Here is a 9,315-nt window from a genome sequence, read left to right as displayed (position 1 = left end):
GTTAGTTTCATTGGTTTTCTTAGGTCATCATATCTTGTCTTATTTACTTTTTCGCTGCATATGATTTTGACATGATATTGATATTTATTTTTTTTAACAAGTTTTATTCATAATAAACCTAATTAACAACTTAAGTTTAAAACTTGTTAATTCTATCAACCGGGGTCTAAATTTCCCAACAAGTGGTATCAGAGCGGGTACACTCTGATTGGATTAATTTCCTGAGTGTGATCCTTGACCCCCGTTGTCATGGATCATGAACAATCTATTTTGATTTCTCCTTTATTTAATGACACTAATTATGCGTACTGAAAAGTTCGTATGAAAGTGTTTTTGAAGGCTCTAGGTGAACAGGTATGGTAAGCTGTTGAAGTTGGTTGGATTAAGCCAAAGGAATCACCGGTGGATTGGGATGATGCAAAAATCAAAGTGGCAAATTTCAACAATAGGGTTTTGAATGCTTTGTTTTGTGGGGTGAACAATAAGGAATTCAAGAAAATATCATCCACAGAAGTTGTCAAGGAAGCATGGATCATTCTTGAGACAACTTATGAAGGTACCAAGGCAATAAAGACTGTGAAGTTTTAAAAACTCACTAGTAGTTTTGAAGAAATAAGGATGGAGGAGGATGAGACATTTGATTAGTTCTATGCTAAACTCAAGGATATTGTGAATTCTGCCTTCAACCTTGGAGAGTTTATAGCAGAATCCAAAATTGTTAGGAAAATCCTTAGGTCCTTACCTAAAAGATTTCATGCCAAAATCACTGTCATTGAAGAAGTAAAGGACATTGATCACATTCCTTTGACTGAGCTTATAGGGAACGTTCAAACCTATGAGATGAGATTAGGCTCAATAGGAAAAGGTGGAAAGAGTAAAAATTTGGCTCTTAAAGGTATAGAGGAAGAGATTGAGGACTCTGAAGATGAAGATGAAGATGATGATGAGGATGAGGATCTAACTTTCATAACTGATGAAATTATCAAGCTTCTTCAATTTAGGAAAAATGATAAGGGCAAACCTCCTAGGAAATCAAAATCCTCTAAGAATGGTAAGAATGAGAAGTCCATCATCTAATGCCATGAGTGCAAAGGTTTTAGTCATATGAAGATAGAGTGCCCAAACTACCTTATGAAGAAAAAAACCAAGAAGTCAGATGATACAGGGTTGGTTGCTACTTAGAGTGACACTAAGAATGACTCTTCTGATGAGTATGTTGATGAATGTAGTCACATTATCACCTTTGCTGCCTCAACCGATAGGGTGATTGTGGAGAGTGCTAGTGACAGTGAGGATTCTTCTGATGAAGAAGTACCTAATAATTTAACCCTTCAGGAAGCCTATGATAAGATATGCACTGAATTTTTAAAATCTGAAAAGACTTCTCATCTTTGTAGAAAAGAGCTTAATGAGGTAAAAACTGAAAAAAAAAAAAACTGATCTATTAATCAAATTAGATGAGACTACAAGGTTAGTTGAGACTCTTGTTGTGGAGAACACCTCATTAGAAGAGAAGGTCAAGAATCTAGAGGTTAAGCTTAGTCAAGCTAGAATTCAAATAGAGAGGATGTCTAGTGCAAATTTTGAAGAAGTCTTGAGTGCTCAAAAGCCTAGTTCTTATAAGACTGGCTTAGGATATGCTGTTTCCTCCAGCCCCTTCTCTTCCACTGCTTCTGGATCAAGGACTGTCATTAGGCCTCAATTCGAGAAAGGTAATAAAGGTATGAAATCCAAAACTGTTTTGGCTAATTCTAAATCCTTTGTTAGACCTCATGTTTGTCACCATTGTGGTGTTTTTGGACACATTCGTCCTAATTACTTTAAGTTATATCCTCAAAAGCAAGTGTCCAAACGGTCATAGGTTTCCTCTCAAGGACCTACACCTTTGTTTGGAGAGTCATTAAAAGCCTTGAGCTTTTTAACTCAATTTCAGTGGAATTTTAATTCTTCTATGTCCTTTAGTAGACATACTAGGAGATGTGTCTTTTCATCTTCACGACCAAAGACTCGTACTGTGTGGGTGAGAAAGAAGCCTAAGACTTAATTGTCTTTTCTATTTGTCCTCTATTTTAATTCTTTCTATCTAATGTAGGATTTTCTTTACTTGATTTCTTATTTTCTTTTCGAATCATGCTTTCATGCATCTACACCTTTTTATTATGCCTTCATGCATTTGCATCTTTCTTTCGTGCTTTCATGATTATTTGCCTGTTTTTGTTTGGTTGTTTAGTCTTTATTTTGTTTTGTTTTCAAAAAAAAAAAGGAAAAAATTAGAAAAATACAAAAACAGTGTGTGTATGTGTACATTGGTTCTTGTGAACCTTAAAATGGCCATTGAAACAGAGTTTTCTAAACTTTATATCGTTTGTAGCTTAGATGAGCATCCTTATGCACAACTAAGCAAGTGAGCTTTATGGCTCTTTGTTTGTGATGAGTAAGGTCAAGTGATCTCTTGTACTTAATACTTGTATCACTCTTTTTTACGGGAAGGACTAGAAAATCCTAAGAGAAAGGCATTAATAACCATCTCACCACTGTTGCCCGCCAATCATGAAATGACATCTGTATGCTTCGGCATAGCAAAAGTGCAATGTCAAAAGCCTAACATAAATAGGTATTTCTTTTCTCTCTCTTGTATACTCATGCATGATTTGTTTGATAAAATAAAATATGCAAAGAAAATAAAAGCAAAAAGAACAAAATGCTTTAAACCATGATTGCAAGCGTGTATTTTAGGAGATGTGGGAGTTATAGGATATACCTCGAAGGTGATAGTCCCTATCAAACAGTTATGATTGTGTGTAAGTTAAAGTGATTTTCTCATATCTTAAATTGTCATAACATTGAGACATTTATGCAATCTTGCAATGTTTTCACACACAACACACAATATTCTTTACTATTCTTGATACATGTGCAGGTACAATGTGATTTGGCCATCACAAGGTTTACATGCGTTAATGTATGCTCACTAAGCTGTCTTGATTTGTTTTTGAAATATAAAATTAGTTAGACTTTTTTAGTGTGTGTGTGTGTGTGTTTTGGATAAAAATGCATGACATTTTTCTTGTTGAGAGATGTTTTTAAGAGGTTAATATGTTGCTTGGATCCTTGGTTGAGTTGCATGTTTGTTTGCATTCATATCTGTGTTTTTCTCTTCTTTGAAAAACTGCTTTTAAGCAATCTTGACACCTCCTCGACACCTCTCGATACCTGGCTTATTTGTCGAGATCTTCAGTTAATTTTTTATCGCAATCTCAACACCTCTCGATATCTAGATGAATCGATTGAGATATCTCCTGTCTGCTCGATAGATCCTCAACACCTTCTTAATCCATCGAGGTCTGCTCGATAGCTTCTCGACAACTCTCGATTCATCGAGATCCTCTGCATGCATTATTTTTCACATGTTTTGTATATTTCTCTTATCTTGTCATCCATAGTATCTTATTTCATTACATTTATGCATTTTTATAGATTATTTGTGCCCCTTTGATCATTTTTTTATCATCCTTATGTTTCTCGGGTGAAGCTTTCTAGCTTCTTATACCCTTTGTCAATCATGACAAAAAGGAGGAGAAATTAAAAATTTTGTAGTTTCTTTCTTTAAGATTCTACAAGTTAGGGGGATAAATACATGCCCTTGTAAGAGGGAGATGTGTTTCATCTTGTTAGGGGGAGTGCTTACCTCCTTGTTGTTATAGGAGCTACTTTTAGCTTCTTCTTCTTGTACCTTAGGTCTTGTGACCATGTTTACATACATTGTACTTATCTCTGATACATATATGTGATGTTGTATGTTTTCTTCACATATCTCTACATGTGTTGTTTCTTTTCTATCTTTATACACATGTTTTTTTTATGCAATCTATTAATTCCGCGTCACACAAAGATGCCTTGATGAGTTTTGTTTAAAGTGTTTCAGAAATACAGGTTGTCAAAGTCTACTTGTCATAAACTCTCTTCTTGCAAAGTTTTTCAAGAGTTTGTGTTAGGATAGATTTTATTGTATTCAACAAGTGAGTATGAGTTGAGTGATTTATGACTTCTCTTATATGTTCATTTGTTTGTTGTGGTTTTGTCACGGATTGCCAAAGGGGGAGATTTTTAAGGACATATTTTATGTAGTTAGCTAATTCTAATCCTTTGACAAAACGCATTTTACTTGTAATTGGGTAGATCTAGGATGTCTTTTATACTTCAAAGAACATGTTGTTCAAGTCTAGTATTAAAGCCATGAAGATTGGACCAAAAAACAAGTGAAAAAAAGGTGTTCACTAAAGCTGGACAGATAGCTCGACACCTGCAGACACCTGCGGACAGATAGCTCGACACCTGCTCGACAGATAGCTTGACACCTGCTCGACAGATAGCTATCTATTGAGATTTAATGAGGCTCGACAGATACTATATATCGAGGTATCTATCGAGGTTACGAAAATTAGAATTTTCAGATCTGATTTTCGGCCCATGTCTATATATTTGTGTAAGGTTTCTTTTCTCACAACTCTAGACATATATAAGACTTATTTTAAAGGCCGTCACATAAGAGAATACAAGGAGAACATATGCAAAAGGTGACCGAAGCCTTATTTTCTCTAAAAGAAGCTACTACATCTTTGCGCCTTAGGGTTTTGTAACCAAGTGCTTTTTTATCTTTATTGTTGATGAAGTGAAGAACTTTGCAACCAACATTCTTCTTTCTCAAGTTAGTGAGTGAGTCACGTACTGGGATTCGTGCAAAGGAGTTAGTCATGTACTGAAATCCGTGCATCAAAGGGTTGGCGTTCATATATTAAAGAGTTCAGAGGTTCTAGAGCGGTAGAAGGTTTCTACTATGAGTTCATCTATGGGGATTGTATAGTCTATGAACAAAGATTTTGTACTAGATCTGAAACTTCTCTTTACTATAGTGGATTGCTTTTCAGGAAGGTTTCCCACTAGGTTTTTTACTGTGAAATTGGTTGGTTTTATTGGTTTTCCTAGGTCATCATATCTTGTCTTATTTACTTTTCTGCTGCATATGATTTTGACATGATATTGATATTTGTTTTTTTTAACAAGTTTTATTCATAATAAACCTAATTAACAACTTGTTAATTCTATCAACCGAGGTCTAAATTTTCCAACACACTTGTGGACTTATCCGTCCACTTATAGACTTCATAATTTCTAAGCATCATTTGGGATGAGTCTATTTGTGGATGTAGTAATGAACTTGTCCACTTGTGGACTTTATCACAGATGTAGTTTTGTAGAGAGATATACACATGTTATATTTGAATAACTCCTCTTATTGTGATAAATGCTTGCATAAGTAAAAAATTGTTCTCGAAAGAATAAAAAAGTTGCCCTTTAGGCTTAAAAAGTATTGTAGATAAAAATAAACTAAAAGAAATAAACTGGAAATGAGGAGTGGTGCTCTTCATGCTGTCATCTACTGGTAGTATTTCTTAAGATGCTCGATGTTCGATTGGTGGTGTAACTTTAATCCAACTAGCATCTCCAGGTTGTAGGTACCTTTCCTCTGACATGAAGTGATTTTATAGGGTCCTTCCCAGTTAGATCCAAGCTTTCCCTAGGAAGGATCTCTCGCAGCGCCCGTTACCTTCCTCAAAACAAGGTCTCCAACCTAGAAGTCTCTGTGTCTGACTTTGGAGTTGTAGTGCTTAGCCATGAGATTTTGGTATCGTGCTAGCTTTTGTTCAGCTGTTGCCCTGACTTTGTCTACTAGGTTAAGCTGGAGGCGCATGGCTTCATCGTTCCCACTCTCATCAAGGTTGTCTACTCTATAGCTTATGAGTCCAACCTCAGCTGGGATGACCGTCTCTCTTCCATATGCCAGCTGAAAGTGTTTCTCTTATAGGCATTCTGATTGTTGTCCTGTATGCCCATAGTACGCTTGGCAACTCTTTTGGCCATATGCCCTTTGCCCTCTCAAGCCGAGTCTTGATGATTTTGAGCAAAGATCAGCTTGTAACCTCAACGTGGCTGTTGGCCTGAGGGTGGAAGGGGGAGGAGTAGCGGTTCTTGATCCCCAATTGGAAGCAAAAAGTCATTGAAGGAGTTGTTGTCAAATTGCTTCCCATTATCCAAGACCAAGACTTTAGAGATCCCGTATCTACGGATGATGTTTTTTCAGACGAAGCTTCACACGTTCTTCTCTATGATGGTGGCCAAGGCTTTGGCTTCTACCCATTTGGTGAAGTAGCCTATTTCGACCACTAGAAACTTCAATTGTTTCATAGCTATTGGGAATGGGCTCATGATATCCAACCCCTATTGAGCAAAAGGCCATGGGGCCTTCATTAAGGTGAGCTCTTCTATTGGTTGTCTAATAACATTACTAAACCTTTGACACTTGTCACAGACATTGACATATGCATGGGCATCCTTCTACATGGTAGGCCAATAATATCCTGCTCGTACCAGCTTGTGCACTAAGGCCCGTGATCCGGAATGGTTCTCGCAGATTCTTTTGTGGACTTCTTTCATGACATAGCCTACTTCTTCGGAACTAAGACATCTTAGGTATGGACAGGAGAAGTCTCTTTTGTACAATATGTCTTTGATTAACATGAACCATGCTACTTGAACCTTAAACTTCCTTGTAGCCTCCTTACCGTCAAGTAGCATGCCATTTTTTAGGTAGGAGATTAATGGTGTAGTCTAGTTGTTCTCGAAACCTATCTCCTGCACGTTGACACCATCCATTAATGGTGAGATTTGAACAAAGGATAATACTTGACTAGAGATGAGCATATGCTCTGCTGATGCAGTCATGGCAAGACGGTCGACTTGCTCATTCTCCTCCCTTGAGATTTGAACAAACTTTGCTTGAAAGTTGTTTGTTCGCTTCTTCACTTGCTCCAGGTACTTCTTCATCCGTTCACCCTTGCACTCGTAATAGCCGTTTACTTAACTTATGACTACCTAGGAGTCGTAGTATATGACCATATTTGTGGCTCCTGATGCTTTGGCGAGATCCAGTCCTGCTACTAAAGTTTCGTACTTTGCTTCATTATTGGTTGTAGGGAAATCGAGACAGACCATGCACTCGATCTCGTCTCCTTCTAAAGAAAAAGTACTACACCCACTCCGCCAGCCTATATGTTGGACGACTCGTTTGTGTGGATACTCCATTGAGGGCATTCTCCTACCCCCTGGCCTTCCATATTGGTGAATTCTGCGATGAAGTCAGCAACTACCTATCCTTTCATGGCCGTGTGCAGGTGATATTGTACGTCGAATTCGCTTAACTCAATTGCCCATAAATCTATCCATCCAATGGCTCCAGGCCTGCTCATTGCCTTCCATAGAAGCTTATCTGTCAGAACGATCACTGTGTGAGCCTAAAAGTATGGTTTAAGTTTGCGAGTTGCGCTCACTATGGCGAAGGCTAGCTTTTCCATTGGGGGGTACCTTTCTTCTGTGCCTCAGAGTGCTTGAATTGTGTTGTATACAAGTTTCTGTACCTTGTCCTCCTCTTTGACCAAGGTTGCCCTGATGGTGGCTGGGGAGACAGCCAGATAGAGAAACAATCCTTCTCCTGATTTGGAGGGACTCAATAGTGGCAGGGAAAAAAGATATGCTTTCAGCTCTTCAAGCTTGCTGACATTCAGCCGTCCACTCAAAGTACTTCTTCAACGTGCGGAAGAAAGGTAGGCATTTGTCTGTTGCTCTTGAGACAAACCTGTTCAATGCAGCTACCTTGCCGTTGAGACTCTGTATTTCCTTGACGTCTTTTGGCAGCATCATCTCCATGATGGCTCGCACCTTGTTTGGGTTGACCTCAATGCCTTTCTAGAATACCATAAACCCTAGGAACTGAGTATACCTCCACCTCCTTAGCACCCAAATCCAAGACAACTCTTAATCCGGCCAACAAGGCTTCATCCTCGACTTTGTTATTAAAAGCCCTAAAGCCCAGCCTAAAAGAGTGCTCCAGCTTTATTCCTTCCGAGGTGATAACTACGATTCAAGCCCTAGCCCCTGACGTGTTAGACGCATCGTCCACGAATACCTTCCACGAGAGGACTTTTACGTGGCAAACCATCTCCAATCCTCCTCTCAGGGAAAATTCTGTGATGAAATCGACGAGAACCTATCCCTTCATTGAGCTTCTTGGCCTATACCTAATGTCAAAAGAGTCCAGTCGAGTCCCCCACTTAGCTATTCTCCCTGTAAAATCAAATCTCCTCAACAATGACTGTAGAGGATACTCAGTCAGCACATAGACGGTGTGAGCCTGGAAATAATGGGGCAATTTTCGTATAGAGTGCACGAGTGCTAATACCAACTTCTCCAGTGACAAATACCTCGTCTCAAAATCAACCAAGGTTTTGCTGATATAGTATATTGGCAGTTGCACACCTTGATCTCTCAGCAGCACGGTGCTTGCGGCATGCTTGGACATCGAGAGGTACATGTATAAATCTTCTCTGGGCTCTAGGGCTATCAACATAGGTGCTTGCCCTAGGTACTCCTTTACGTCCTGAAAGCCTTTTCACCTTCCTCATTCCACTAGAATCCCTTCCATTTCCTAAAAGCTAATAAAATGGTCTGCATCGATCAGCAAATTTGGAAATAAACCGGTTAAGGGTAGCTAACATGCCAGTCAGTAATTGAACTTCCTTTGGACTGCTCGGCAATTTGAGATGTTTCACGGCTTCAATTTGATCGGGGTTAACTTCTATTCCCCGTTTAGTGATCAAATAACCCAGGAACTTGTCAGCCCCCACTCCGAAAGCGCACTTATCAGCATTGAGATGCAGCTGGTGTCGTTGAAGTATTTCAAATACTTCTTTGAGGTCGTCAATATGCTGAGTCTTTCGCTTGCTTTTTATCACCATGTTGTCAATATACACCTCGACTGTACACCCAATCTTATCCCTAAACATCCTGCCATCATTCGTTGATATGTGACTCCAGCATTCTTTAGTCCGAATGGCATCACAGTATAATGGTAATTGGCATTAGAGGAAATGAATGCCGTCCTCTCCTGATCCTCGGCAACAAAGGCGATTTGGTGATATCCCTGAAAAGCGTCTAGAAAGTTCATCCTTGGATGCCCGTAAGTGACAACTACCAGTTGATCAATCTTCAGCATAGGAAATGGATCTTTTGGACATGCTCAATTTAAATCTGTAAAGTCAACACAAACCCTCTACTTGCCATTCTACTTCTTCACTACCACGGTGTTTGCAAGCCATTCCGGAAAGAATGTCTCCTTTATAGCCCCGGCTTCCTTTAACCTCCCGACTTCTTGTTTAACGGCTTCGACATGCTCCTTAGCTGATCTCCTGAGCCTCTGCT

Source organism: Castanea sativa, chromosome 2, assembly GCF_040712315.1.
Source record: "Castanea sativa cultivar Marrone di Chiusa Pesio chromosome 2, ASM4071231v1".
NCBI classification, from domain to species: Eukaryota; Viridiplantae; Streptophyta; class Magnoliopsida; order Fagales; family Fagaceae; genus Castanea; species Castanea sativa.
Note: the sequence above shows the minus strand (reverse complement) of the source record.